Below are 23851 nucleotides of genomic sequence, written 5' to 3'. Positions count from 1 at the left end.
ATTTTTATATATTTATGATATATATAAATATCATGCTCCACAAACAAACTTTCAGAACGTGTTCTACTGGTGAAAATATTTAAAAAAGCTCATATAAACATCTGTTTTGTTACAATAAAAAACATTTTTAAAAGTTTTTATTAACTTTTAATCGGCTGTATTTACATTAACTTTATCAGAATTAGATTCTCTACAAGTTATGATACTAACTCTTCTGCATTTATTAGTAATTTAACAAAGTTATTGTACTAAAAAACTAAAAAAAAAATTGTTTTTCGACACCGAATTTTGAGTTTTACGTTGGATATCTTAAAAACTACTTGAGATACAGTTCTCGAACCTATTTTATCGTATTTCCCAGCTCAATTTACTTAGCAAACTACCAACTTTACTCCTTAATTTTGGTCCCAAAAATTACAGTAAAGTTTCTTTTTAGGTAGATAACATAAGAAGGTTACCTATTGTAATGGGTATCATGATTCGACTTCAGGAAAATTTTGACATATCTTCGCATTTTACATCTCAATACCACCGTAAGTTCAAAAGTTTATATATATATACACACACACACACACACACACACACACATATACACACATATATTTATTCACACACATATATTTTATTTTCTTGTGGACATAATAACTACCATAATTTTACGCCAATCAATTACACATTGATACATAAAATATACCCGGTCGAGTTTCCACCCCATAAGGGTGGAAATGGGGGCTTTTTCGAAAAATAAAATATCGCTATAACTTTCATATTAAGTAAAATATCGAATTCGTTTAATGTTCCTTATTCTTTGGATAAGGGCCTAAAATTGATCTAAGTAGAGATTTTTGATATCACCATCCATTGCCCCAGAGGGTGGAAAAAATGGGGTTTCGAAGACAAAAAACATCATACCTCCCTTAATAGGCACAGTATCGAATCGGTTTAACTGGTTGTTACTCTTCTAAACATTACCTAAAACTTTTATCTAAAACAATTTTTGATATGAGCAACCTTTACGGCAATGGATGACGAAAATGTTGCTGGAATTGTAAGAAGTTGGGGCTTGTCGTGTGCTAGACGTATGAAACTTTTTTCACGTGCAACTACTGTTGTATTGAGTAAATGTGAAGTTTTTTTTAACATTAAGGTAGAAATCTTTTTTATCCCTTGCTTAGCACCGGTGAAATCTACCTCTGCCTTCCGGCGTGTCGAAAGGGACTTTTTTAGAAGAGCTGAAATGCCTGTGGAATTTTTCGCAGCTGTAACTAAAAAAAAACCGTTTCCAGACCTATGTTTATATGATTTTTTTTTCATTATTTTCACCAGTAGGCCATTTCTTCGTGGGACACTATATATATATTTATAAATGTGTGTGTGCGCGTGTTTGTTTGTGAGGCATTGGTGGTAATAAATTTTGGAAAAAATTAGAAAATGGAGAGAGTAGTTTTCCCCATTTTGACTTTTTGCATAGTGGTCATAAAAAATTTAAAGTGGTGCTTTCAAAGCATTCATTAAGTTATCTAAAATTCCAAATTTTAAGTTAATCGGATTTAAAGGGGGAAAAGGATATATTTCTAAAACGTTTTAGCCCCATATCTCGAAAATATGAGGGCCAAACAGGCTGAATTTTGGCACAAATGTATGGTTATATAAATATATCCCAGCTTTGGCCTGTTTTTTGCTCCCATCGATTAAGGGAGCATGATAGTACCCGTATTTTATTTATTTATTTTTTTAATAAGTTGTAATTATATTAGCTTTGTTGAATAATATTACACCATACCGGGCCAATTTAGTGCGTTCTGTTAGCATTTACAATCTGTACCTAATAGGGGACCGTAAGTTAATTTAGTTAATTATAATCATTTGAAGAGAGGTTCCCTGACAAAACCCCTCATTAAATTATGCAAAGGTTCAACACTTCATTTATAGAAAAAGAATTTGTGTAACTGGTCCAAGTAAAGTTCAATACTTAGCATAACTAGAAATAAATCACAGGAAGAAGAAAACAAAAGAATAAAAATAAAAACAATGTCATCAATACCAATATATAAAACAAATATTCGTCGGTTATAGAAATAGCTGTAAAGTGAAGCTCACTTCATAGTGACAGACTCATCCTGTGTTCCCACTCGTAGGTCCTCTGTTTACATCTCTCAGGTTCAGCTTATAGAAACGTTTTAATCGCCTGGTAACATCACTGATGTCTAATAGATTTACTGCCAGATAATCTGCCTACTTTCTATTTGTACCGCGAGCTAATTTTTGGGATCGCTTCATAAACAGAAGGTAATCCTAGATAATCATGAATTTTTCTACCCCTAACGAACCACGGCGCCTCTGTTATAGCCATCACAAATTTATTTTGGAATTTTTGAATTAATTATTTCAATATTGCTGTTACTCCAGTAAAATGTTTTTGTGGCTTTAAAAATTTTGACGAAGTCGTCGACTGTAATATTAAATATCTCCTAAGAATTTATTAATTTTTATATTTCTCACGTCCGGAAAATCTGATAATGTGACCGTACTCTAAATAAACATAATCTATTCCAGTTTATTTATTAGCGTTCTAGTTTCAAACAGATTATTGATCATTTTAAAATTTATTTTGGAAAAATTAATTAATTATTTTTATTTATTACTAGCAGACCCGGCAATGCTTCGCTGTTACTAGATTTGAAATAGATTAAATGAACGCAATTGAAAGTTTGATAAAACATTTACAAAATGAACGTTACGGAACTTCACAAAATTTAACCTTTCCCGTTTTCCTTTTTACCCTTTCTCCCTTTTCCCCCTTCCACATTTCCCCATTTTCACCCCTTCCCCTTTTCACCATTCTCTTTCCCTTGTCTCCATTCCCTGTCCTTTTCCCCTCTTTCCCTTTCTTTATCCTTTCCCCTTTTCATTTCCTTTTCCCGTTTTTCCTATTTACCCCTTTTTCTTTCTTCCATTTTTATCTTCTTCTCTTTTACCTTTTTCGATTTTTCCCTTTATCTTTTTTCCCCGCGCGTAAATCGGTCCAGTAGTTTTTTAGTTTATAGCGGACACACACATCAGAAACATTGAAATGGGATCGTGAAATATTTAGTATAATGTGTTGCTTTTACGTCCAACAGGTAGCGCTGTTTTAAAAAAAAACATATTTTTACCTGATACAGGTGTGATATATTAAATATATAAATAGTAGGTATATAAAAACACGTGCGTATTCGAATGCAACGTTGTGTCAAAATTTCAAAGCAGTCGGTGAAGAACTTTTGGAGACTTAAGATTTTGAACAAACGAAAATTTACATTTTTATTTGTACGCATTTTTATTATATAATAAAAAAAAAATCCATCCCTTAATATTAAACACAATAGATTTTACAACATATCATCACGTATTATAAAATTAATTTTTATTTTTCCTTGAAATTAAAAATTATAATACTGTATTTAAAAAAAAAGAAAGAAAACAGAAGAAACACAATGGTTGTCATTAAGATACATATTACATTGAGCCACGTGACAAGTACACGTGTCTTAGATTTATTTTTTTCTATAAATAAAGTAATTAATCGTCTTCCTATCTCTATTCATAAAAATCTGTATTAACGCATGCTTAGATTTATTATGAATGTGCGCATACGCACGCACGATTATTTATTTTATATTTAACAATAAATGAACCTAATAAAAAAGTAATATAAGTAAAAAATACCTGTGTTAATTGAAAAGCATTATTATAATACACGTCGTGTTTGTTGCACACTACTAACTCAGTTACGTAAGTTGCTAAGGTAACTTTGAAGATTACTACTATTAAGAATAGTTTGTAGGATGCAACAATAATAATGTATTGTATATAATAACCTACGTATAATGACACAATAAATAACTAAACAACACATGCATAGACATGATCTTTTAAGTCTCACGAAAACGTGATTAGGTTTAAATATTTAGTGAAATATGGAAAATACTGTCGACCAATAAATTTGTGTTTGAAAAAATTAAAAATATTGTATATATAAATATTCAGTTTTTATGAGTTCTCTAGCCTTTTACTTGTATGTAGATTTATTTTAAAAACATTAAAGATCAGGAATATAATTTTTTACCTTTCATTCATAAAAATTTTAAAATTGCACAATGCGGCAACAGCGCATTGAAATAAACGGGTGAAGGTGTCGGTATTGAAAGAAAGGGAACCATTTATCTCCATTTAAAATAGATAATTAATTTCTAAATTCATTTGTTCTTTTGAAAATTAAGTTTTTATAAAAATTCAGAAGTTTTTCATTAAAAAGGAAAACGGTGCTCATAAACTATGTTTCATATAATTTTATAATTTAAACAAAAATCTTTAATTCAATAATTTTCTTTAAAATGTTAAAAGAAATAATAAAAAATTGTTTTATAAAACTTTATCAAGATTTTCAACTCATGAAAGCGAATCATGAACGCTATGTATGAAAACATGATATTTTAATCGAATTGAACTGGTTAAAAAAAAATTCAAGATAAATGTAAGAGTCATGAATGGTCAGAATAGAGGGAGCCAATAGCAGTAATGTCGTTAAACTATATTAAAACATTAAAATATCCTTGAAAATGAAAACACGCTTATTAAATCCTCACAAAATGTAATATTTTCACATTATGTTGTAACTTATTTGAAACGTTTTCGTCTTTTTATTTTTTTTATTTTAAATAGAAAAAAATTATTACCATTAAACTCTAGAAAGCATAACTGCTAATAGTACGAGTACAAAAAAAAAAGTTCCGCGGTAGGACATCATAGTTGTAGGCGCTCAGTAGCTTTTTTGCATGTCACTGAAGTTGATATTTTTCGTGCCTCCTCACTATCTAGCAATCCATCTCTCCTTGTGATTAAACTTATTTATATATGCTTTGATGAGTAATAATTTTATTTATTCTATTTTTCTGAAGTTGTTTGGTTTAAATAATAATCTTATTAGCCAGGATTTCAAAGTCAATTAACATTCAGGAAATATTCGTTATTGAAGGCTGTTTTAAATAAAATTGATAAATTTATTTATAATAAAAATAAAATATAAAATGAAGAAGAGAAGATTAAGGTTTCTACGAACACCTCTTCAGAATAGAATTAATAGATAACCTAAAAAAAAATCTGATGGGAACATCACACGACCTCCTTGTGCACCTGTTAAATTACATACACATTTTTTTAGAATGAAAAGTAGATTAAATTTTATTTCATTAATAACTGCTGATATTTTTTTATTGTTATTCAACTATTTTTTACAGAAAAAAACGTTTTTACAAATAGAGGTTAATAATAATTAATAAATCAACATGTTTAAAATTAAAAAAAAAGTTAAAAAAAGGAGATGAACTCTGATTCGAATTGACGTGTTTTCCCTTGTAAGATCCATATATGAAACCAGTGAAAATAAATACCGCTTATGATACATCGTTGAAATGTTTCGTGGGCTTGTTACTGCAGTTAAGAAAAAGTCCAATATCCAAATTTTTTCGAGTTTAGGAATTTTTTGGGCAGTTTTGGCCCAGTCCATTGCAGTAAAAAAGGTAGGTACACAACTAGGTGTTACAACAGTCCTAAATACAAAATTTCAATATCCCAGGGTTAATCGTTTTTGAGTTATGCGAGATACATACATACGTACAGACGTCACGCCGAAACTAGTCAAAATGGATTCAAGAATGGTTACAATACTTCCTTTAATTCGTATAAGGAAGTAAAGATTTGAATATTTTCGAAAACAGGAAGACAAAACCAAAATCATTTCAAGAAACATAAAAAGATCTCAAAATTTAGGAAAACTGATAAAAAATAAATTTTGAACGAAGATAAATTCAGGAAAATAATAATTTAAACAGTTTCCAGAAAAATAAACTTAACGGGGCTTGAACTAAGAAGAGAAGACGGCAACTAAGTCGAAGGATGAAAGAATTTTGGAAGAGAAAAGAGTATAACTGTAGTCCTCAGTAGGCCCATACAAAAAATATGAAAAAAATAACCCATACCATTTCGTAATCTAGTGAAGTAGACAAACATAACAGTGTTTGCCATATGATAGACGATCATTTTTTAATACTTTTGCAATTATTTAATTTTTGTAATAAATATTTATATTTTGGTTTAAATGAAGGATATAAATTTGGCCTATTGACATACGAAAATTACTGTTTCTTTTCTTTAAATCTAATTTGCAAAGTTATGATTGTATACGATGTTATACATGTATGTGTAAATGTTGACATTTTAATTTGAACAAGCGATAAGTCTGACTAAATAGAATAACACTAATGGAGTTTCTTCCAGTTTAAGAAGGCCCTAATCTTAGACTCACGCGTCTTCCCAAATCAAGTAATTTGGAAGTCGAGAGTTCCAGCGTTCAAGTCCTAGTAAAGACTACACTTCATTTACACTCATACATATCATCCTCATTCATCCTCCGAAGTATTATCTGAAAGGTAATTACCGGAGGCTAAACAGGAAAAAGAAAGTAAGGCCCTCATCTTAACTCACCGTGTCTTCATAAGTCAGCTGATTTCGAAGAGGAGAGTTCTAACGTTAAAATCCTAGTAAAGGCAGTTTGTTTTATACGGATTTGAATATTAGATCGCGGATACCGGTGTTATTTGTTGGTTGGGTTTCAATTAACCACACATCTCAGAAATAGTCGAATTGAGACTGTACAAGACTAGACTTCATCCTCCGAAAAAGGTAATTACCGCAGGCTAAATAGGAAAAAACGGAGGCTCACTACCGTGAAACCAAAACACACAGCTAGCACGTTCTGTACCAGCAAATTTACCCATTTTTAACAACAGTGACCTCATCTTAGTTTGCGAGTCCTGTAGATTTATATATTACAATGCATTTTATATATATATATATATATATATATATATATATATATATATATATGATGTGTGTGTGTGTGTATACATACACACGTATTGGTTAGTGCATGGAGAATGCCGGTCTACAATATACATCCTAACAGACATAATATTGTAAAGATGAAGTTGTTATTAGTTTGGTATTAAAAAAGTGTTTTTCTGGTTTTATCATTTGTGTTATGTATTGGCGACTGTACGTATAATTATTTTTTATTGAATGTTTATCAAGGTAAAACTTCGTTGAATTTTTTACTGCGTTGGTCATAAAGATAGACTGATTTTAAATTTAGTGCTACGTTAATCTGAATTGTATGTAAGAGAAATACATATGAATCATTATTATGTAATTTGTAAACAATTGTGAATTCTGTTATTCTGTATAATTTTTATAGCTTTGATTACGTGTTACTATAAAATTTATAGTATTCATCAGTGAAATAAAAACTAGTATAGCTAAATGTATATTAAATAAATCAAGAAGTAATTTCTAGTATTAAAATGGAAAACCATACCCGAGTGCCTTGAATATAAATAAAAACATTAAATTTTATTTTATCACGAACTAATTACAATATTTGTATTCAATAATGTTTTCTCTAGTTTTTTTTTAAATATTAGTAATAAAGCACTATAGATTATGGTTCAGAGGGTGGGATATGCGAGTAATTACCAAGTACGTATGCTCAGAATAGCGTTTTTTGAAATTCAATTTTGTAAATGAAATACGATGCGGAAAGCCACTTGGCAATTAATTTATAATTAGTGATAAATTTTAATTGTTCAGTAATAACTACGGTAATACGATGTTAATAATAATCTTATTTCTTTGATTTTCTTTTTTTGGAAACCTCCTGAAATATATACGGTGTGCCCATGAATAAACGAAAACCTTTCACCATATGATCTACTGGTGAAAACAATGAAAAAAGTTCATGTAAATATAAACTTCATTATATATATGTTCTGAAGATACCTTGTTTTTGAATTCCGGCTAACGAAACATTTCGCCTAGATTTCAGCTGTTCTAATAAAAAGTAGCCCTACTGTAATTTTTGGGGCCGAAATTAAGATGTAAACTTGGTGGTTACTTATGTAATTTGAGCTGGCAAATAGAATAAAACGAGTTCCAAAACTGTAAAACCTGTAAAGATATTCGAAGTAAAACTGCACCTACATTAATTTTCCCAGAATTAAATTCTACATAAGTGTTTTTATTAAATATTCCGCATTTATTAGTTATATAACAAAGCAATTGTACTACAAACTTGAAAAAGCTTGTTTTCGACCTAGAATTTTGTGTTTTACTTCGGGTATTTTAAAAACGATTGAAGTTATAGTTCTGAAATCTATTTTATCCTATTTATCAGCTCAAATTATATTAGTAAACACGAACTTTACTCCTTAATATGGGTTCCAAAAATTACAGTACAGTTTCTCTTTACTGGAAGAGGTGAAATCCGGGCGAAATCTTTCGCTAGCCGTAATTCGAAAACAAAACGTTTCCAAACCTACATTTATATGAACTTTTTTCATTATTTTCACCAGTAGAATATGTCTTGAAAGTTCCTCAGTTTCTTCGTGAACATTTTGTATATATATACCAAATGCCCACATAATTATCTGTATATATTTATATATATATAAATATATATTTTTTTTTAAATAAAATGTTTTATTTAGAAAATTTCATTTTTTGTTGCAGTCATTATAGTTTTATTTTATTTTTTTTTGTCTTCAGTCATTTGAGTGAATCTCTCAATGAGTTCAGTTTGACACAGCTCTCCAAGATTCCCTATCTAGTGCTAGTCGTTTCATTTCGGTATAATACTCCCTACATCCTACATCCCTAATAATTTTTTTTACTTAGTTTTATAGTATAATGTTATTTAAATTCATGTTATTCTTTTTTTCACGGTACTTTTGCGGGAAAATTAATGTAAATTAGTTGGAAAACTTGGGTAGGAAGATATTATATATTCCTGCACTAAAGAGAGAACTAGTTAACGCTTAATTACGATCTCTTGACATCTCTTCTCAGCACTCCTTTTTTTATTTACTTATACGAAGTAAAGAAAGTATTGTGATCGTGAAAATTTTCAGTTTTCGGATTTCAACGGGAATAACCATTTTTGAATTCATTTAGACTAGTTTCGGCGTGACGTCTTTAGTACGTACGTATGTATGAATCTCGCGTAACTCAAAAACGATTAGCCGTAGGATGTTGAAATTTTGGATTTACGATTGTTGTAATAAATAGTTGTGCACCTCCCCTTTTGATTGCAATCGACTATACCGAAAGTGTACATAAAAGCCCAAGATCAACAAAAGTTTGGATTTTGGACTTTTTCTTAACTGCAGTGATAAGCCCTCATCGAGTGCTTTTCAACGATATATCATTAGTTTCATTGGTTCCAGAGTTATAGCCAAATGAAATTTTAATTAATGCAATATATTTGGATCTTACAAGGGGAAGGCACATCTGTTCCAATGAGATGTCCTTTTTTATTTTTTTAACTTTTATTTTTAATTAATTTTTTTAACACTTTTTTAAATTAAATGTATGGATTTATTAATAATTATTAACCTGTAATTGTAAAAAAAAATGTTCAATAAATAAATATTCAATAAAAACAATAAAAAAATATGAAAAAAATCAGAAGTTATTAGTGAAATAAAATTTTATGTACTTTTAAAAATGTGTTTATGCAATTTAATAGGCAGTACACGTATGTAATTTGATGAAACTATTAATTATTTTATATTTATTGAAAATTATAATTTAGAATCGTATTTTTTTTGGATTTTCTAGTTTAATTTCTGTTTAATTTTATCTACATTAAAGTTAACTACAGAGTGACTGAAAAATAGACCTTCACAAGAAAAACATATACACTGAAGCATACATGCCCCATCTTTAATAAATTGCAAAAAATTCTTATCTTTTAGTTTATTACCCCTCTGATATTATCGGATAATATTGTTCCTAAGTCGGAGTTGATCATCATTTCGTTTATTTGTTTTTTATTGCCAATCATTTAATCCCTCTTTGGTTTGATATAATTCTTCTGTTCTTAATTTGCGTTCGCATTCTCTAGTATAAAAATTTTCAAAAATGTTATATGTAATTTAATAGTCTACAAGGAAGTCATGTGGTGTCCACATCATATTATTTTTACTTCTATCAAAACGCAAGTTTCTTAACTTTACATTTTTTGTGAACGAACAATTTATTTTAATTCGGACAGTGGTTTTTCCCATATTTTGTATGAAAAAAAAAAAAAAGTAAAATGAAAGATATTTAAAAAATAATAAACCCAATCCTTAAAAAAAAATCGCCTAAATAATATTGCAATCATTAGAATTTTTATCAAATTACAAGATGGTGATATTGGTAAATAGTTTAATCTTTGCACCGACTCAAAAAAACCAAACTTAATGAAGAATTTTAAAGTATAATTTTATTTATTTATTTATTTTAATAAGGTTGTTCTTTTTTTTTGAAAGTCACTTGAAAAAAATTATTTGAAGTTACATTTATAAAAATAACAAATGTTTAACCTGCAAAAATAAGCAAATGGTATATGATTATATAACATAAAAAATAAATCTAAAATAGTATTACAATAAAAGTAGGCTAATGTAAACGTAAGTCTTATTACTAGTAAAAAAAATATATTAAAAAAAAGAACAATAAATATTTATTACTATCGCTTTATGTTTAAAATTAATGTTATAATATTCATTTTTAAGGTTACAATTGTAATTCTATTTATAACGGAACATGTTATTAAATTTACAGTAAAACGTAATTCTAATTATAACGGAACATTTTATTAAAATTTACAGTAAAAAATAAATAAATGGTAAAAATAATGATACCAAATTATTTTTGTTATACAGGTATAGATAACACAATACAATACTTAATGTTTGTTGAAAACAAACAGAAATATATTCCTCATTGAGGCCATATTGATAATAAATATTTTTCTTTTTTCTTACGATATAATAAATTATTATGAAAACATCATTTATGTTTATGATTATTTTCACCTGAAACATAATTTATGTGTAAGTTAATGTTAAAAGTACCGCAGTAATAATAATAACAGGTTACAGGTAACGATATTCCTAGACAACATTTATAATAAATGTGTATACATTTTTTTTCTTTCTTTAGACATTTGTTCAATAATGTAGTTTTGTAAGATTTAATACGATGATCTAAATATATATTTTTATCTACTATTGTTATTAACACTAGTTCTTATTTAATTATTATTATTTTTTTATTTAACTTATTTATTAAATCTTAATAATAGACAGGTGTAATAATAATTAATCGGTTTATTTTTTTACGTACGCTAATTAATATGTTTTGATACATAGTAATAGTTGAAGGATATTTTTAATATTTGGATCACAAAAAATTTAATTCTGTAATTTTTGTTTTCAAAGGTTAGATAATTTTTACAACATTTTGCTTAAATTTTGAGGTATTTTTTATTTGTTTTTAACAAAACTGATTAACTTTTAATTTGTTTTTAAAAGACTGTTATAAAACTCAACAATGATAGTTTTTCAGAAATAATTTATTTTGAATATTTTCATTTAGTACTGAAAATAAATTAACAAAATTAATATTCCCAGAATAAAATAAAAATAAAACTAACGTATAAAAATAAAAATACACCTAACCTTTTTTTAAAACAACAAGAACGTATTTATCCTTAATTCGGTTCACATTTAATAAGTTGAAATTTTGGAAAATATTATAATGCTGAATTTTTTAATACTTTTTAGTATTTTTTTTTTTAACTCAATATAATTTTTTTTATTTTATAATTTTGATCTTTTATTCTGTTTTTTTTTTCAATAAAAGTACTTATTAAAAAAAAATTCTTATGAGAAAAAGCCTTCTGAATAAACACAAAAGGCTAGTAACCTCTTGATAAAAATAATAAATAAATAAATATTTAATTCGGTAATTCTAACCAAAGCGAGCGCATACCTTATTTAATTCACGCGGGAATGTCTGTCCTAGCGACGACAGTCGGCACTAACTATTGTAATTTCACAATTTTATTGAAAAAATGTTGCTTGTACGGTCGGCAGACTGGTGTAGCCGTGGAGCTTAACACATCAGGTACGAGTCAACCGGGAGATCGAGCGCGAAACCCAGACAGACCGAGTTATTTTTTTAAACTTTAAATATTATTCATTTATTTAATTCTGCCGCTACCGTGTGACTTCAAAACGTAGCAAACGACTAGAACAGCAATTTTTTGGGGTGAAGGTGCGAATTGCAAACTTTTATTTGCAAATACTGTTATTTTTTAATTAATATATGTCTTTAAGAAAAATATGGTCTTAATTAGGTAAAATATCGAAATACTGAAGGTGACCTTGCTTTACAGCCTCACCCTTTTGACCTTTTAAGTTGAAAATTTAATTGCATCAATGTCCCATATATAACAGAAGTAATCTGATCAAGTTTGGTCAAAATCGGTCCAGTAGTTCTGGAGATATAAGGTGATTTAGAAGCCAACACACACACACACACACATTCATACACACACAAACCACACACATGTACATACGAATATTAACATCCGGAAAATTTCCATCCGGTTTTTTGCGGTTCCAAAAGGTCAAGATTCAGTGAAAACCGCATTTGTCAAAATTTGACAGATTACTACACTTTCCTTACTAGAGCTACAGCTCTAGTAAGAGTTCTACAGAGCTATCTAGACGGGAAAGTAAAATTATCCAACAAAAAAAAACTTTTTAAACATCAGAATTATACCGGCTTATATATTGTTATTCAATAACAAACATATACTAAGGAATAATGACATAAAAAATAGGAAATAAAAATATCTTAATATAATCTGTACGGGCCATATAATCTTTAGTTTAAAAAATCTTTCATTTGATAGTTACCTGAACAACTTTTAAATTGTACTTTCTGTACTTTTGCTTTTACAAAAATATAAAAAAGATTCTCAGATATAAGTAAATTTATAGGTTATATAAGTGATATAAGTTATAACATATAAAATAAATTTAAAAAAATATAAAACTTTAATCTCATTTGTTTTTTATAATCGGTAGCCAAACTATTATTACCACTACTAATCCTTAATTGGTGTCGACTTTAAAATGGCAAAATTTATAAATAAATTGACGTTATTTTATAATTTACAGTACTATTTTCAGCCGGTATTGTTATTTTTATTTAAAATATAGATAGGCAGGCCTTGAAAAACTGCTTAACCGTTTCTGTTTTGAAAAAAAATAATCGTTTACAAGAAACGAAAAACCGACAAACGTGCGTTCTGATAAAAATAAAAAAAATAAATACAGATTAAAGACGTAAAAATAGTGCAACCAAGCGTGATCAAACGCTGTCTTGAATGCAGGAATGTGAATTATTTTTTTAACCTTATGTTTTTCCAAGTAATTTTCTTGAATATTCAAGCGAAAATACTTTGAATACCGTAATTGCATTAAGTTATATATGATTTCGCTGTAACAATGTAACATTAAATAATTATGAAAACAAAAATAAATATTTTAAATCATTTTGTACACCACGTATAAATTTTTCATTTAAAAAGTTTTTCATTTAATTTATTCGGAAAAACATACATTTCGGGATTACCAGATGAATTTTATCTACAAAATAAAATAAAAAAATCATCGATTTTGCTGTATCGAATAAAACTTATCGATTTTAAAGAACGTAAAAACTGAAATCGGTTGATTTTGAGAAGCTTCTTTTTTATTTTTGTTAAAAATACATTTTTAGCGGGTTTGATAATTCAAAAAAATAATCTACGTATTAGAAAAATATGATGTAATTAGTTTTTGTTCATGAGCTGCCGTGTTCGTCGAATGCCGAGCTGTTCGCTGTTCGGGAAATATCGAGTAATTTGGTAGATTCGTTGTAGGGAACATTCCGGTATTATCAAACAATTTTTTCACATTAATAATTGGTTTTCGTTGATACATCAAAGCGTCAAATATTGATCTATACTCTAAAAACGGCTCTACTTATGATGTTGTTTACATAAGATTATTTGATATTCGGGAGATTTAGTATATATGTGAATAAAAATACCTTATTCGTTATCAAATATTCGGTAAATAAGTCCGAACACATCAGTTTTAAATAGATTTCATAAGAAAGCTACCTATTGTAATCGGTACCATGATTCGACTTCCGGAAAATTTCGATATATCTTTGCGTTTCACATCCCCCAGACCCCAAAAACCAGCGTCAACTCAAAAATTTATTTACATATGTTTATTTTACTTTCATGTGGACACGAAAACTACCGTAATTTTTCGCCAATCACTTTCAAATTGTTCCTCAAAATTAACTCGTTCCAAAATCTCGGTCGAATTTATTAAAGACCAAAATCGGATCATGGGGGTGGAAATGGGGTGGCTTTTTCGAAAAAAAAACAAAATATTCCAAAGTAATATATAGAATTTCTTTAGATATCGAAAAAGCACGAAAACGTTCGTGTTTTTTTCTTCGTTCATGAATATTTCTACGTTTGACCAAGATATCTCAAGTATTTAGATCTACACATATGGAAGACATTTTAAAAGTAATATACAGTTCATTGTATTTCATAACGCATTAATAATTTATAATATATTATTTTCCTTTTTTCAGATTTTATATATATTTTTTTTATTTTATCTATTTTTTTTTTTTGATGTCTATAAATAATAAAATGGTGTGACCTAACGATTTAGTTTTAAGAATTTTGGGATTTATATCAGAAAACTAATATAATAATAATGAGATGGATAATTTTGAATCCATCTCATGATGGCAATGCAAGAATATTAAAAAAATAATATAAAATACAATAAAGAAAGAAAATACGCCTGCACAGACGGCAATAATATCATTAATTGATCCAAATGGCAGAGATCAAAGATACAGTACTCTGGTTTACTACATATCACCTAACATTAACATTTTAACACATAGAAATAAAGTGCATCAGTGATTATAACTTAATCTGTTTTGATTAAATGATACCATTCAACGGCTTTTTCTTTTAATATCACAAATTTATCAAAACAAATATGAGCGGTAGAAATCCCAGTTTCGGAGTAATTGTTCATTTTGTAAAAAATTAAGACAATGGTTTTGTATGTATACGGAATGTCCCGACAAACTTACTGGATTGATTCGTGACATCAATGCAAACAAAAAAAAGATCATGAGGACAAATATTTATTTTTTTTTTAAATTTATATTTTTACAACAAATGAGATATTTAAATAAAATTTAGTGTACATTTACCTAACTCCATCTTCTACAAAATAAATACATTTGAATATTCCAAAATGGCGGCCGTTAAAAATGTTTAATCATTAATGGCACTGTGAATATTATTTTATCCAGTTATGATAAAATGTTACGCCTTTAACTGTGAACAAAATGACAATTTTGTATGTGAATGTCGTGTGTGTTATAAAATTGTTGAAGTGGATCGAAAAAAATTTATAGTGAGAATTTTGCACTTTTTTCACTTTTACTAATTGAATTAATAATAATCTCTATTATTAAGAATTATAAATGTCAATATATATATATGTTTATACAGAGTGTTTCTGAAATGGTGGGCTGGCTATACTTTTTCGGATTTTACTTGTAATATTAAACAAAAAGTAAAATGAAACAAAAAATTCCTTAGGAAAAATGGATTTTTTAATTACTCCAGTTGTATTATCCAGTTTTTTTTAGTACAACCTAACTTCAAAACGTATCTCTTCAACTAATCTTAAATTGCTGATATTTCAACATCTAAAAGGTTTTAATTCTCTTCAATATTGCTTCTATAGAATTCAAGATAAAACAAGTGACATACATGTCACCCAAAAAATCATTATCTTCCACAAATTAAGCCTCTATTGGATATTCCATTATCATAAAAAAATTAATTTTGTTTTTTGTATCCTATTCTTTTTTTTTCATAAGTGATAACAACATCTCAATTATACAAAATTTGATGCAAGAGCAATGTTACCAATGAAAATTCATCAACCATGGATGGAGATTGGATAAATATTTCGAATTCTTAATTAACAAAATTACATGAAATAAAAATAATTTTCTTTATAAAGAAATTAAAATTTAACCTTATAAAGGAAAGATTTTAATTGGAATTATTTCAACTCATAGTTACACAATAGTAAACTGGGTATATTATTATTAGTACTTTTTTTTTTAATTTCTAACGGATGCGAAAATTACAAAACGTTAATAGTAAATAATAAAACACAAGCTTTTTTTATTTACTTATCTATTAATTTGTATAATTATAAAATTAAAAAATATTAAAAATATCTGGATAAAAAAAAACCGTTTAAATTTGTATAATTATTTAGTAATAATTTGTAAATAATTGCTTGTTCTAAAATGTGTTTTACAGATTTTTGTTAAATTTTTAACCAATCGGTAATAAGAATTTTATTTTAATCCTATAAACTAATAATTAAACAATTCATTGAAGTTGGATTTGTGTTGTAACTGTGTTCCCATTGAGTAAAATTTTTAATTAATGTATTTAAAAATCAAATTAAACAACACATCCTGTTATTAATTTAAGAACCGACAGTTTTTTTCAGTTTAGCCTCCGGGAATCACTGTTTGGTATTACTTCAGAGGATGATATGTACAAGAGTAAGTGAAGTGTTGTCTTGTACAGTCTCAGGTCGACCATTTCAACCTGTTTGTATGTGTGTTATGTGTTGTATGTGTGTATGTGTATGTATGTATATATATATGTGTGTGTGTGTGTGTGTGTGTGTGTGTGTGTGTGTGTGTGTGTGTGTGTGTGTGTGTGTAACCTCCAAATAACACCGCTATCCGCGATGTAGTATTCAAATTCGTATAAAAGTTACTGTCTACTAGGATTTAAACCTTAGAACTCTCGACTTCGAATTCAGCTGATTTGCGATGACGAGTTCATCACTGGACCAACCCGGTGGGTTTGATTTTATTATCAAAATATTTGTTTTTTTACATATGCTGGATTAATAATACCAATGTTCTTCTCTTCTATTGAAACAATCAGACGTTATCAAGAAAGATGGACGAGTCACCTCCTACGAATGCCTCAACACAGATTGCCATTGGGTGCATGGTATTATAAATCGGATTAAAAAAGAAATGTGGGCAGACCGAGACGTCGATGGGCGCCGGAATAGGCTAATCAAGCTTTAACAGTGAAGGAAGAAGAAGGAGGAGGAGGAGAAGATATTTTATGGACAATGACATTAAATTTCTTTTTTTGTTTAACCTCTTGGACCACCGTTAGGTATTAGGTATTGCTTCAGAGAATGAGATGAATGATTTGTAGTGTGTGTGTGAAAATGCCATACCTGACCGGGATTCGAACCCGGGACCTCCGGATGAAAGGCCGAGACGCTACCACATGCGCCACGGAGGCCGGCATTGTCATTAAATTTAGTAAATCCATAATAACCTTTTCAAGAAGTCGATATTGACATAGAAAACGATCGTGTACACGATGATAATCGATATAAACAATATCTATCGTTGTAGATAATGATTTTAAATTTAGCAAAAGAAGTTCTAGGTTATTTAGTTTATGTATTTTTTTGTTTATGATTTATATAGTGGTGAGATGGCGAGGTTTGAACTGTAATAAGCTAGTGTTAAAATTTCGAAATGATTGGTTCAGTAGTTTTCGCGGTTATCAGGATGTAAATGAAAGAGATGTCGTTTCTTTGTATAGCAGTGAGATGATTTGGAGAAAAATAAGAACATAACTATTACCATGTTAATATAATAAATGCTTTCTAACTCTTTAGTGTGTGGCGCGCGCTCGAGCGCGGGTGTGTTGTTTGTAAAAGTATTTGACAAACCCATTTTCTTTTTAAATGTTAAAAAACCTTTCATTGTCTTTTACTCTACTCTTTCATACTGTCATATGAAGGTAAATTTAGTTAATAAATACATCATCATGTATTTGTTACATTATTATTTTTTTTTATTGTAATAGTTGTTTTACTCTATTATTTCTGTCATCATTCTAAAGTACGGTATTGTTTTTTTTTGTTCTTCATTATAAAGTTTAACATTTTTCATAATAACGAATGAAAAGATGGATACTTTGATATCTTTGTTAGAAGAATAAAATAGTAATTTAAAAAAAAAAGAAAACAAAATCATTAAAATAAAGGAAACGAAAAACCATATAATTAACAGAATAACATGAATTACGGCTACGCTAGTTTACGCTTATTTAGTATTTACAGTAAAAAGATTAATGAAAACCAACAACAAAAGCCTAAAATTCGTTTCACGTTTCACATATAAGCCATCTACAATTTTCTCCTTTCTTGAAGCGCTTCCTATTTATTATTTTCATTATATTATCTTTTTCAATTCATTCAAAATGTTTTATTCAGTATTACAAAATCTATTATACTCTTCTCTAGCTACTGCACATAGAATTAAATTGTCGGTGAGATGAAAGAACATATGGTATGTTTATCATATTTTTAATAATTTCAATATTCTTTTGAATATTATATAATTATTTTTTTACGAAACCGTAATTTTCCAAAGGATCTTTTCAGGATAAATAATTATTTTACTTCTTTTGGTCTAGGGATTATTGTGTAGAATAAAAAAATAATAATAATAATAAAAAAATGGTTTCTTATTGGTATAATTTTTACGGTTATGTTTTTCAGTTTAAAAAAATACGTTTTAATAATTTAATTTGAAAAAATGAAATTTAAATTATAAATATCCTAAAATTGGAGTTAAATTTTATCTTGAATCACTCTTTCACGTATCCCGATTAAATTGTTATAATAAATGTAAATAACGTGTAGGTTTCCTTTCAAAAGAACCAGCAAAACTTAATTTCCTTATTAGCAGCTTATTATTTGATGAATTAAGATGCTAAGAAGCCTTAAAATGAAAAAAAATTCAAGTAAAGTTTATAATTATAGATTCCAATATAAAGATAAACATCATGTTTCTAAAATTTTAGTAGAAAGTTGTTTTACGTGCGAGTCAAAATTTTGGGTTTTGAATGGTAAAACAAAACTTAATTGTTACTGGCGATATTGCTAGATAAAATAACAGAATAATATGAAGTTCACATTAAATCTTCACCGACTGACAATCCTGACCCCGAAGAGAAGACACCTTCCATCGGAGTTAGGTCATCCATACACCACCTCTTCCGTACCGAGCCCTTAAGGGCTATACCGGAGGTCATCTTCAGTACTTCAGCAATAGAAATCTCCCAGTCCCGATTGCCTCACTCAGATGCCACCGATGCGAAAGCCAGGAATGGTATTCCCATCGGTGTACTAATACTAACTTAAATAAATTGAGACCATTGTACTTACAATGGTCTTAAATAAGACCACAACGATTGAGCTGTTCCACCCTAACCTAACCGAAAACGGTAAAAGCTGAGCTAGAAACGCAATACCAGACGGAAAACAAGAAGAAGATAATCTGTGAACAAGGAAAATACAAAAACATGTAAAACACTGAAACTAACATTAAAATAATCCAAACAAAACAAACACGGACTATAAACATGTAAATAACCTATACTAGCAGGAATTAGAGGGAGCTTGATCACTTTCTCTCCCAATTCTTCAGCGGTCAGGGGTGTTTCAATTCTTTCCTCAACGTGAGGGCGAGGAGAGACACCCGTGAGCGTGGGTACTGCTCGGCGGTGTCCACCTCCGCCGAGCACTATCTTCGCACACTATCTTCGACTGCCCACGCTGAGAGAGATAGAGGAGATGTTGTCAGGGTTGTAAGTTATATCTCCCCAGACAATATAGCTGACATATGCTCCGAAACAAGGAGTCCTGGTGGTCTTGGCTAGGTTTATAACGTCTTCCATGTCCAAGAAGGTGGAAGACGAGAATTTGTAAAATAAAGACATTTTATGTGTAGTCTAATGAAGAATAGATCACTTGTAGACCATGCTATTTGACTGTATATCAAGCTACAACAAGTTTTCTTTTAGCCAAAAAAACTTGTTTTTCCTCGAGTTGACACTAATGGAGAAGCAATTTAAGGATTTTTGGTGATATAAAATAAGTTTTACGAATTGAAACCTGTAATAATACTACACCTTTATTTTTCACAGCTTACAGCATCTTTCTTGGTATATAACCATAATTTTATCAGAATTCTAATTAAACAAACCGTGGTTACGAGACATTTTACTTCACATTTTATTGGAAATTTTTCTAGATAAAAAACATCGATATTATTAGTAAACCTCTTAATAAACGAGTTCAGGAACAAGTACAATAGTTTTATTATTACTTTAATTGAAGGTTGAGAGATCCTTCATAATTATTGAAAAGGTTATAATAGTTATAGGTCTAAATAATTATTTGACATTGTACGACATAACTTTAAGTAAAAAGATAAAAACTCAGGCTGTGATATAACATAACAAAGATTGTGGTTATTGTCATTTCCACTTGAAATAAAAAGAAAATAAGAGATAACTACAGGAGTGTGTTGTTCACTTGAATGAATCTTTTATGATATATATATATATATATATATATACATACCATTACTAGCATCTTGGCACTTAGTGCCTCTTGTTCAGTGTATTATCTCCTTGACCGTAAAAACCATTCAACCTTGAAATATTGCTTCTGAAAAGTATTCCTTGCTTTACACTTGATATCATTAGAAAAAAATATATAAAAATAAAAATAAAAACCAGTATCATTGTCTGTTAACACCTCAATCTGCTGCTATTTGGCTGCCTCAGTTTTTTTTTTTTCATTCTTGTAACACTTTCATCGTGCTATTAATATACGGATGATTGCACGTGCTTGACATAGATCATTCAATAATTTCTACCCTCTCCATTTTTACATACGTATGAGTATTGTCGCACGCATAATGCGTTATAATAGAAATGAAACGGTGAGTGATATTGGTGAAATAAATAATAAATGTATAAAGTAGAGAGAGAGAGTATATTATTGTTATTATATATTTTGATTTTATACGAGGTTAGAATTATTAATTATTTTTATCTAGCTCTCTTTTTGTATTATTTATAAAAACAAAATTTAAAAGTTAGCGACTAATTCGGTAACTGTTTATATATTAACTTTTTAAGAGTTCAAAGTTGATCTGTAAGCTTCAAATTTATTAAAATCTTTTTTATTTATTTTTTTTTCCAGAAAAAAAAAATACTGTATTAATATAATAATAAAAAAAAAGTTAAAAACTTGTTTTTAAAATATTTTTTTTTTTTAAACAAAGTATGTAGCAGGTATTACAACTCTCTGCAAAGCAGAGAGTTGCAAATGTTGAAGTAATCCATTAGGATCGCATACAAAAACAGTTTTAACAAAAATGAAACTTTTCAGGAATATTTTTCTATTAGTACCTCAAAGAAGGAGCGTTGGACGATTCAAAAGTGATAAAATTCAATGAATAGGAAATAAGGATAATACAGTTAGTTGTTGCGTAAAAAATCATTGAAGAGAGTGAAAAACCAGTAAAATATAACTTCAAGATTTAATTATGGAATAATTTTTTTTTTAAAAACGATCAGGGCTGTTGTATCGTTTAGTGTTAAATGAAGTAGTTATACTTTACTCACCTTTTATATCTCATAATGAGGTTAAATCTTCAATAAAGGAAGTAATTAACCAACCAGTACTAGATAAAATATTTGCTGGAATGACATATGCCCTTAAAAAATCATAAAAAAGAATTCCTACTGCCGTAATAAAAAAAACTCAGGAAAAATAAACTTAAAAAAATAATAATAATAAAATAAAAAATAGTAAACTAATATCGTTTTTCCAGGTATGAATAACCTGAAAAGAACTATCATTCATGATATGTATAGTTCATTCTACGACAAAAGACTATTTCTTAAGTTCTTATGAATATTCATATTTTCTGAAAGAGAAAAATTTTGATTTACCATTACAAGTACTGGAAAAGAATCACAGGTAATTTACTTTTTAATGTAATTAATATAGTTTGTGTTTGTTTTTTTTAGATAAATTAAAACTGTTTTTTTTTTTTGTCAGAATAGATAGCATTCTTAAACAAAACATGAGTTACTTCTAAAAATGACTTTACAAGGTAGATTATTCTCAAGAATAATAAGTGTCTAATGTCATATTTACAAGGAAAAATGGAAAGTAAACTTTATAACTCATGAATTAGTTGACAATAATCTCCATTATTCTTAAGAAAAAAATTTCATATAAAAAAGCATTCTAAACTGATGCTTTTTTGAACGTTCGAGTAAAACCTTAAAGAAGAAAAATATAATCAGTTATCAATGAAAAATCTTTCTTTTTTTCCTGTTTAGCCTCCGGGAATCACCATCAGGTATTACTTCAGAGGATGATGAGGATGATATGTAATGAAGTATAGTTTTGTACACTCTCAGGTCGACCATTTCTGAGATGTGTGGATAACTAAAACCCAACCACCAAAGAACACCGGTATCCACGATCTAGTATTCAAATCCGTATAAAAGTAACTCTCTTTTCTAGGATTTGAACGTTGAAACTCTCGATTTCGAAATCAGCTGATTTGCGAAGATTCGTTCACCACTAGACCAGTCCGGTGGATAATTAATGAAAAATCTACTAAGACTTTCCCGAACGAACATTTTTATTATTATTATTATTGTGTTCTCAATTATTATTTAATTTCTAACAAAGTTATCTCTAACTTTTACCTAACTCAAATTATTACATATTACATGCTTTTATAATATATTTCAATGTTATTGTTTGATTTAATGCAGTTGCTATTTATAGATTTTATACGTATAAATAGTAACGGGTGATTTAAAAAGGACTTCACAATTTTAAAAGCATATAAAGATTTATAAAAATAACTTAGATTCGGTTGAGGTCTCATTTTATAGAAAAACACATTATGCTTGTCACCCAAAATTCACTTTGGTTCGATACGGCTTCCATTTGCAATAATGCGACATACATTTCATATGAAGTCGATTTCATTCCAGACAGTAGCCAGCAAGCCGGGTGTTACCTCTGAAACTGCAACGTTAATTCGAAATTTTAGCTCATCAAAATCAGCAGGCAAAGGGAGGGTAGATAAACTCGATCTTTAACGAAACCTCACAAAAAAAAACCTAGCGGGTTCAAATGTGTGGAGCGATATCGCCATGCAACTGGACCTTCACAACCGATCCACCGACCTGGGAATTAAGTATCAAGAAAATCTCGGACTTCTAGGCGGTAGTGAGGTGGTTTCCCATCTTGCTCACAATATTAGCGTCCATCTTGGTCATTATCGTCTAATTGAGGAATTAGAAAATTTTGAAGCAGAAAAATGATTCCATTTACGGTTTCCTTCAGGAAGAAGAACGGGCCGTAAAATCTTTGTTTGCTTCGGGCACAAAAAAATTGACTGTAGGGCTATCATAAATGTGCTGCAAAGTGTCATCGGTGTCATCGAGGTTATCGGTGTCCACCTTGTTACTGATGTGAAAAGTTGACTTATCACTAAGAATTTCATTGTCTAAAAATGTATCGTAGTCTGCAATTTTATCCATCATTTCCACACAAAACTGCAGCCGAGCAACTTTGTCATCATCTGTAATATATTAAACCATGGTTAGTTTGCATGATTTCAAGTATAATACGCTTCAAACAGTAATTTTTCGAATGCCAGTCTCACGTGACGCACGTAGAGTTGATTTCTTTGGACTATGTACAAAGCTTTCTCTAAATTTTTCCACAGCAGCTTCAGTGGCGCGTGAGCGTCCTGGTGATTTGTATGTTGAACAGAACAACTTGTCTCAACGAAGGTTTAGTGCCAAGAATAAATTGTATGTCTACTAGGAGCATACCTACCGTACTGTACAAAAATTTCGTTGAAC

General features: G+C 29.0%; 1 protein-coding gene and 1 long non-coding RNA gene across 2 annotated transcripts in view; one reads left to right on the top strand and one right to left on the bottom strand.

Moving 5' to 3' along the window:
• The window catches only part of LOC142331744 (uncharacterized), a 542969-nt gene that overhangs the window by 199628 nt on the left and 319490 nt on the right, over positions 1 to 23851 (bottom strand). The window lies entirely within an intron of this gene.
• Positions 1 to 23851, top strand: part of LOC142331747 (uncharacterized) — a 241007-nt gene that overhangs the window by 168336 nt on the left and 48820 nt on the right. The gene's annotated exons all lie outside the window — the stretch shown is intronic.

Source organism: Lycorma delicatula, chromosome 10 (genome assembly GCF_047948215.1).
Source record: "Lycorma delicatula isolate Av1 chromosome 10, ASM4794821v1, whole genome shotgun sequence".
Classification (NCBI taxonomy): Eukaryota; Metazoa; Arthropoda; class Insecta; order Hemiptera; family Fulgoridae; genus Lycorma; species Lycorma delicatula.
This window is presented reverse-complemented; position numbering and strand designations above follow the sequence as displayed.